Genomic DNA, 9,278 nt, shown 5'->3' with positions numbered 1-9,278 from the left:
GCTTTCTGATAGCAAGTATTGCACCCTTAAATTTATTTTGGCTTCCTGTGTGTCTCTCTCTCTCCCCCCACCCCCCTCTTTCTACTACATGTTTTAGGGTATCCTACAAGTGAAAAAAAAAAAATATGTAAGGTATATAGCAGTTATATGGCAGCCCTTGAGCCACGTACAGTGGCAAGTATGTGAACCTTTTGGAATTTCATGGTTTTCTGCATAAATTGGTCATAAAATGTGATTTGATCTTCATCTAAGTCAAGAGTATTGACAAATATAATGTCTCTAAAATAATAACACAAAATAAATTCTGATACCTCATGTCTTTATTGAACACACTCATTCAACATTCAAAATGGCAGTAGAAAAAGTAAGTGAACCCTTACAATTAATAAATGGTTGACACCCCCTTGGCAGCAAGAACCTCAACCAGGCGCTTCCTGTAGCTGTGGATCAGACCTGCACATCATTGAGGAGGAATTTTAGCCATTTCTTCTTTGCAGAACTGCTTTAGCGCGGTCATATTCTTTGGACGTCTCATGTGTATGGCTCTCTTCAAGTCATTCCATAGCATCTCTATTGGGTTGAGGTCCGTGTTCTGACCTGGCCATTCCAAAAGGCGGATTTTGTTTTTCTGAAGCCATTCTCTTGTGGACTTGCTCCGGTGTTTTGGGTCATTGTCCTGTTGCATCACCCAACTTCTACACAGTTTCAGCTGATGTACAGACATTCTCAGATTATCCTGAAGAATTGTCTGATATACTTGGGAATTCATCTTCCCCTCAATGATTGCAAGCTGGCCAGGCCCTGATGCAGCAAAGCAGGCCCAAGTCATGATGTTTCCACCAGCATACTTTACGGTTGGGATGATGTTTTCATGATGATATGCCGTGCCCTTTCTACACCAGATGTAGTGCAGTATGGTTTTTCCAAACAGTTCAATCTTAGTTTCATCATTCCACAAAAGATTTTGCCAATACCGCTGTGGAGTGTTAATGTGCTCTTTTGCAAAATTCAGGCATGCAGCAATGTTCTTTTTAGTAAGCAGTGGCTTCCTTCGTGGTATCCTGCCGTAGGTACCCTGCTTGTACAATGTTTTACGTAATGTAGACTCATGAACAGAGATGTTAGCCAGTTCCAATGATGCCTTCAAATCTTTGGCTGTCATTCGGGGGTTTTTTTTATTTACCTCATTGATGAGTCTTCGTTGTGCTCTTGGTGTCATTTTGACTGGGCGTCCACTTCTTGGTAGAGTAGCAACAGTCCCAAAGTGTCTCCATTTGTAAAATGTTTGCCTAACTGTTTCTAAAGTCTTTGAATCACTTTGTAACCCTTGCCAGCTTTATGTAAATCAACAATTTTTGATCGTAGAGCCTCTGAAAGTTCTTTTTGACGATGCATGGCTCACATAAGCGTGTGCTTCTTGTGTAGAGAAAACTCCAAAAGTTTGAGGGGTTTTTATCAGTCAAAGTAGCTGTAGTCCACACCTCCAAACTCATTTTCTTAACGAGACTCCAGGTGTGCTTAATCCTGACTCCAATTAGCTTTTTTCTGGTCATTAACTCAAGGGTTCACATAATTTTTCCACAAGCACTATGAGGTTTTTTTGGTTGTTCTCAATAAAAACATGAAAGATCAGAATTTTTTTTGTGTGTTATTATTTTGGACACATTATATTTGTCAATACCCTTGACTTAGATGAAGATCAGATCACATTTTATGACAAATTTATGCAGACAACCATGAAATTCCAAAAGGTTCACATACTTTTTCTTGCCACTGTACACTCCAGCTTTATGCTAGTTCTGTAAATTATGTATATAAGCTACACACTTGTACTTGATCTATTTTATGTAAACATTTTATCAGCTTCTTTGCACATACGGTTATAGATATCAGATATCTGTAAATGTAAGTAGATGTAAGCTGTGGTCTGTATATGTTAATACAATGCTCTTTTGCTGCTATGCTGTTTGTCCCAGTTTGTGTTCATTCTCTGTCCTGGCACAACCATGAACACTGTGTAGGACATTTAAATACTCTATGTAGGCACTTTCACATAGGAGCTGGATAGTGATGGGACCTCATATATACTGTACATCAGCCCCAGGCCATGTATTAGCTTAATGCAGCCCTGGCTCCAACTATGGCAGTGCAGGTTCATTCATTTCTGACCACAAAAACAGCAAGTGGGTCCAAATGGGAAAAATTGGCTTGCATCCAACCAAATCAGTGACACATCGGTATTAAACGACTGAGTTATGCTTGCATGCATGCCTGCATATAAGTGAATGAATGTACAGTTATGAAAAGGAACAACATACAGTATCCATATCATTCTGTGAGACTCAGTCTGGCAGAAAAAAAAAAAAAAAACATGTATTATCAGAGACTTGAGAACAATCCATGAGTGATTTTTTGCCAGACCCTTTATTCGCAGATATTCATTTGAATATGGACCTTCCATTATATGAGGTACATAGAGCTTGTTTATTGTTTTTCTCTAGCCTGTTTATATCTGAGAGTGAGTCAGTCTTCTCTTACACATGAGTGAGTGTCCAGATGGCAAGAGCACGCTAGAGGCTTTGCCTTAATTGGGACTGATTGAGAGATGGAAAAAGACTATGAGGTAAAATGCCATTAAATGGTGAGAAAGAGAATTATCTCCTTATTACAGCTCTAACCATGACAACTTTGTCTTCTACGATGTGGCTATGGATGGCATGAAATAGATTCTGTACTGAAGAACAAAAAAAAAACATTAAAGAGGAGAGGAACAGATTGAAAAATATCAAATATCACATATACAGCTCCCATGTGCTGAGAGAGTATAGAACAAAAACCCAGCTTCAGAATTACTGTCTGTGGGCTAAGCATCAAGGGAGTAGCAGGCACAAACATGGCAACTGCAGTTTAGTTGATTCTTGAGGGTGTTTCAACATTAATTACTACACACCACATCCAGATCAATGCCCAAAATGCATTCATCACACACAAAAAAAATCCCCTTCCTGAGAGCAACCCACAAAACACAGCATTTGAACTTCACCAAGTGTCAGTGGACCTACAGTTGGAAACTAACATCAAACTTTTAGTCATGGATGATGAAAAACAGGCATTGCATACCAAAAAGACCCCAAACCTAGTGTAAGATATGGCTGTGGGTTATTGATGATTTGGAGCCACATTTATTCAAGGTCAAATTGTGGCTTAGAGTAATGTGAACGCAGACTTGTATTTGAAAAATAAAAGACTTTAGTGAAAAACATTGCAAAACCCAACAAAGGACATGGATTTACAAGACATGACGTGAACAGGAGAGAACAGAGACGTAGCAATGAAATTCAACCACATTAGGACTTAAATAACAAAACTATTCAAGGTAAAACTGAATACAGGTGTGTTAATAGGGAGCAACAAAGCAAAGGTGCAATTTCTAGTCTAGTATAGCCATTTTGTGAGGCTGAGGTGTATTCTGGGAAACTGAGTTCTTCAAGCTTTTATAAAGAATGGCATGAATTCATTGTATTCTGATAAGTAACAGAATATTTTAGCCCCAAACCTGGTATATCTTTGAACAAGATAAGGACCCTAACATCCAAATCAACACAAAGTGGTCGCTGAAACAATAAGCAATGTTTTACAATTGTCATCATAGTCTCTGTGTTTAGTATGTGTGTGTAGTATATTATAGTCCTGTGATCTGAATTGTACAAACCAAAGTATATAAAGGAGTTTGAAATGTTCTGCTTGCAGCACTGGACCAAGATCATCTACAATTGTTTCTAAACATGTTGGACATTATTGAAAGAGAAGAAGGTGTTTCTCTTTTAACTCTTTTAAATGTTTCACCGTTTTTTATAAAAGGTAACAATAATTCTGAAGTTGATCTTATGTGACTGTTATGCATTATTCTATAAACTGGTTCACCAAATTAATCATACAGGGGAAAAAAGAAGCCAAAGTTATTTGGGCTTTCAGAAATAGCTCCTACATCTGAATGACACTCCCTCCCTAATTTGGACATTTTTACTTAGGGGTGTACTCACTTTTGTTCCCAGCAGTTTAGACATTAATGGCTGTGTGTTGAGTTATTTTGAGGAGACAGCAAATTTACACCGTTACACAAGCTGTACACTCACTACTTTACATTGTAACAAAGTGTCATTTCTTCAGTGTTGTCACATGAAAAGATATAATCAAATATTTACAAAAAATGTGAGGGGTGTACTCACTTTTGTGAAATATTGTAGTTTTAAAAAAGCATTGATCAAACTATTACCTATACTTGTGTCTGTGGAGACAAAACTTGGCACAATTATATTTAAAGCTAAGAGCAATAAGCAGAAATGTGACTGAGTGACTACAGGAAAGAGAGAAGCAGAAAGAAAATGTAAACTAACAAGTAAGAGCAACAAGGTCAACACACAGTCCGACTCTACATGCATATATTCCCAAAAGCAATAACTGAATATCTGACAGTCTTTACCTTCTTTCTTTCTTTCTTTCTTTCTTTCTTTTATAAAAACCACAGCTGTTTTAAATGCAAGGTAGGTTTAGTTGTAGTCATACTGTAGCAGTAATTAGCTGGATTAATAATTATGTTGATGGAAGGTCCTTACAAGGACAGTAAGGTGTGTGTGTGTGTGTGTGCGCGCGCGCGTGTGTGTGTGTGTGTGTGTGTGTGTGTGTGTGTGTGTGTCAGTAAGAGCTTTTCATGGTTAGGAATACGAGTCCTTGGCTCTGGGATTTCAGCATACAGTGATGCCACCATGGCACAGAAATAGCACGAACACATGGTGTGGGAAGAAGCAACCCGGATGTTCTTCAATCCAACAGTGAGCCTTACAGGTGTTTTATTTCAAAGCCACAATGAACAAGTGCCATAGGCAGTTCTTGTTCAGTAATACTCACATACACATTCAATCCATGAAGCTATATTAGCAAATTCACTTTGTAAAGAAACTATAATTAGCAAAGAGAGAAATCAGCATGAGTGCTTCTGGTACATTTGGCTTGCTCATCTCTTCACAGAATGATGGTCCAGAAGGCAGGAAGCTTTTGCAGAGCTGAGATATGGACTCAGGTTTGGAGGAAGGGCATCCCCATATTTCCCATAATAATATTACATGGTGATCTCCACATTATTTCAGGTGGAGAGTCAGAACACAAATATCCACAGAAATCATTATCTTTATCAATTAATTAGCACTTTAAACAGGAAAAAATTAAATCGTTGATTAGTCCGCTTCCACCTTAATGCACATTTTTAGTACTATGTCAATTAATATCATGAAATACAGTTCACTCATTTACATTTGACCTGCTTAAGTCAATATACATTTTTGTGCATGATGCATAAAAAGGGTGGTGTAATGATGCTATTAGAAGAAGTACAGTATAAATCAGAATTTTATACAAAAGGAGAAAGTGCTGCAATGTGTTATGCCCCTTCCATTCCCCATTGAAACCTGGTTGCATTTAACTGGTATGGAGGCAGAGGGCAGCCACATACACTCATCCTCTGAATGAGTCACTTCACCATCTCTCTCCTTCACATTCTCTCCCTCACTGCCTGCTCTCTGTTTCCGCTCATGCTCTTTCTGTCCCATTTCTCTCTCTCCTGTACTGTTTCACTCTGCATCCTTCTATTTTTCTTCTCGCTCTCTCTCTCTCTCTGTCTCTCTCTCTGTGTTAAACCTCACCACATACTTATCTGTCACAAGCATTAGCATTACTCATAAAATTTTGCTCTTGCGTGAATTAGCAAAATGTGATGCCCAGACACTCTCTTTGACCTTGTCCCAGTTATGCACTTCCATTAACAGAGAACAATCACACAAGCAGAAAGAAAAGGTTCTAAAATATTTTGAGAGCAAAACCTCTCAAAAAGAGTCTTGTAACTGCTGCCACCCAGTTAGCTCTTACTGTGTCTGATCAAGCAGCAGTGCCCATGCATCAGTGCAACCACAATGTTATCTTATAATAATAATAATAATAATAATAATAATAATAATAATAATAATAATAATAATAACACCTTAGATTTATATAGCACTTTTCTAGGCACTCAAAGTGCTTTACATTGTATGGGAGGAAATCTCCTCAGCCACCACTAGTGTGTAGCATCCACCTGGTGCGCCAGAACGCCCACCACACACCAGCTATCGGTGGAGAGGAGAGTGATGTAGTGTGGTAATAAATTTAAGACACAATAAAACACAAGGGTAACAGAGTATGTAGTTTATTGAGAATCACTATCATACACATCATACACTGGGGAAAGAACAGGACTATAATCTGTGGGTGAAAGGCAATATGGTGGTGTGTTTGTAGCAAAGGGGATTCCAAAGTGAAAAAAAAAAACACTTCCAGCAGCAACCTTAGTTTTCCCCATTCCAGGTACTGGTCAGCTTAGCTTCAGTGGGAAACCATGGCTGCAGGGTGATATGGCTCTGGCCTTGTCATTATCTCATCATGCGGGATCATAAGCAGCTCATAACCCACAGGACAAGCTAGTCACCTAACAGATAACTACTGTATATATATATATATATATATATATATATATATATATATATATATATATATATATATTTGGTTAAAGCGGAAATGGATTATCGTGCTGTAATCTCACAGTGAGCTGCATGGACCATAAGGCTCAATGTAGGGGCATTTCCATGGCTAAGAAATCCAGCTAGGCCTCTGACTCTAGCTAGCTAGTTACAATATAGCAAAGAGAAAAAACACATAACACCTGAGGCCTGTTTCACGAGGCCAGTTTTGGTGGCTACCCAGGTAGGTTTGAGTTTAGCTGAAACCACTCTTACTGTACCACAAACTGTATGTGTTGCTATGTGGCATTATTCCTGTCCTAATATATTTTCACAAATTGATATGTATCTTATTCAAATTTAATTTGTTATTTATTAACATTTCATTTATATTAAAAGACATAAAATATGTTGGGGTTATAAGTTTTCAATCTGTTTGTTGTGAGCCTGTAAAAGTAAACTTACGCATTTACACAATAAGCAATTTTCCCGAGCTTTGGCAGCCGAAAACTAGGGTTGACTGAGAAAGTTGATAACCAGCGTCATGAAACCTTAATTAACCCGAACTGGATTTGTTTGGTTTTGTTAACTCTGCTACTTGTAGTATGTGCTCCAGGTATTTTATTATCTAATCTGTGTGTTTTATTTTCTAGCCTGTGCTCACCAAAGTAAAAAAAGAAGCTAAAACTCTATCAGATTTGAATCATTTTCTTTTTATAATGCCGTATCACACATTTTCACTCTCTCACGCCCAATTATTTAAACTCTCACATTCGTCTTTCCTGATTGGCTGTGGCTACTGCCCATCACTGTGTAGCAGGACTTCTATCATGCCTAACATTGAAATGTGATGATGTTGACAAGCATTATTGCGTGTAAGATACCCTAAGAGTAACAATAAAGAGTCAAAAAAAAGTGTTATTTTTATATTTCATTTAAAATCTGCAGAAAATTCTCTTTTTAAAGACTTCACTTAAACATTTCTAACAGTACGAAATAAAAGGTAGAGAGCATCTAACTGTAACATTTACCCTTTTCCAACTTCTGAAAGTTATTAAATGGTCATATGACATCATGTTCTATTGCAGTACAAGACGTGCATACTGTACATGACCGTTATGGATGAATCAGGTTTCAGGACTTGCTCTTATAAACAAATATGTTTGTGCATATACGACATTGTGATGTGTGTCTACGTGGTCCTGATAGTGTCTTTTTTTTTGGACACTATCAGTCATTCACCTCCTCCATGCTGCATGCAAATGGCTCTGATATCAAAGAGCACATGATGTATCTTAAGTTGGTATATGATGTATGTGGAAAATTTCTTGCCAATTCTGAGCCAACACCCTGGACACAGACCTGACTGTGAACTACTATCATAGGATTGTCAGGATGATTCAACATCTGATTATAGAGTATTTTTTCTCCTCTATATTTATTAACAAAAACAACAACAATTCCTATGCACTGTAAGATTAAATATAAATAGATTAATTAAAATAAAAAAGATAAATTATAAAATACTGAACCTCTTGTATCTGTACCTCTCTTATATGTATATATACTATATAGTTTGAGTGGCAAAAGTATGTGAACCTTTAGAATTATCAGTTACGTTGAAGGTGAAACTAGAGTAAGGTGTTTTCAATCAATGGGATGATAATCAGACATGAGTAAGCACCCTGATTTATTTAAAGAACAAAAGTCTATCAAAGTGTGATCTTTACAACATATGTTTGTGGAAGTGTATCATAGCATGAACAACGGAGATTTCTGAGGACCTCAGAAAAAGAGTTGTTGACTCTCATCAGGCTGGAAAATGTTACAAAACCATCTCTAAATAGTTTGGACTCCACCAATCCACAGTCAGACAGCTTGTATATAAATGCATGTATTTTATTAGTAACAGTTGATAATGGTAATGTTAGCATCCTGGTGTTTTCTAGCTAATGTTATTGCTAGGCATCCTTCAGAAATCACACTGTTGATTGTATTAAATCATAAAGGGTCAGTCAGTCAGTCACAGCTTCACCTGCTAAATAGCATTTAATAAAAACTTACCTATACTGTGAATCCTTTAAACACTAGGCATGTAAAAGTGTGCCACTGTCTATATCTGTATCTGTGTGTTTTTAATGCTCCACATGTCCTTATCATATTTATCCTTATTCATATTTAATCTGGAAGATGTGCATGCTTTACACCAGAGGTCTTTCTGTATATCTAATGTGACTAAGTAAGTTAGATTACTAGATGTAGTAAGCTAGATGTTTCAAAACAATAATATATTTCCCCAAATCAGAATCTACTATGAAGCAGCAATGCAGAGCTGCTGTGAGTCAGTATGGGGTCCTTTAAGCCTATATGATCTGGGAAGATTTGCTTTTAATAATGGAGAATAATCATTTGTCTGTATGAGATATATGGATTGGCAGCTCTATAAATAAATCTGAAATACATGTGCACCACTGTTATCTTGTTTCCCATGCGACAACTTCGAAAAGCAAGAAAAATGTGTCTCCCCTGGTCTAATGAATAAAATTTTGGGTTAATTTCAAGTCTTGTGCAGGTGAGAAATTTGCTGAACAAATTTGCATGGCAACCCATGTGACATTTTCTATGACCACCAAATGCAAACAGTATTTTCCATAACAAATATGTATTTTCAATATATTTATCAGAAATAGTGCCCATTCTTAGATTTGAGCATGTAAAGTAGCACTGCTC

This window comes from Ictalurus punctatus, chromosome 19 (assembly GCF_001660625.3).
Source record: "Ictalurus punctatus breed USDA103 chromosome 19, Coco_2.0, whole genome shotgun sequence".
NCBI lineage: Eukaryota > Metazoa > Chordata > Actinopteri > Siluriformes > Ictaluridae > Ictalurus > Ictalurus punctatus.
Note: the sequence above shows the minus strand (reverse complement) of the source record.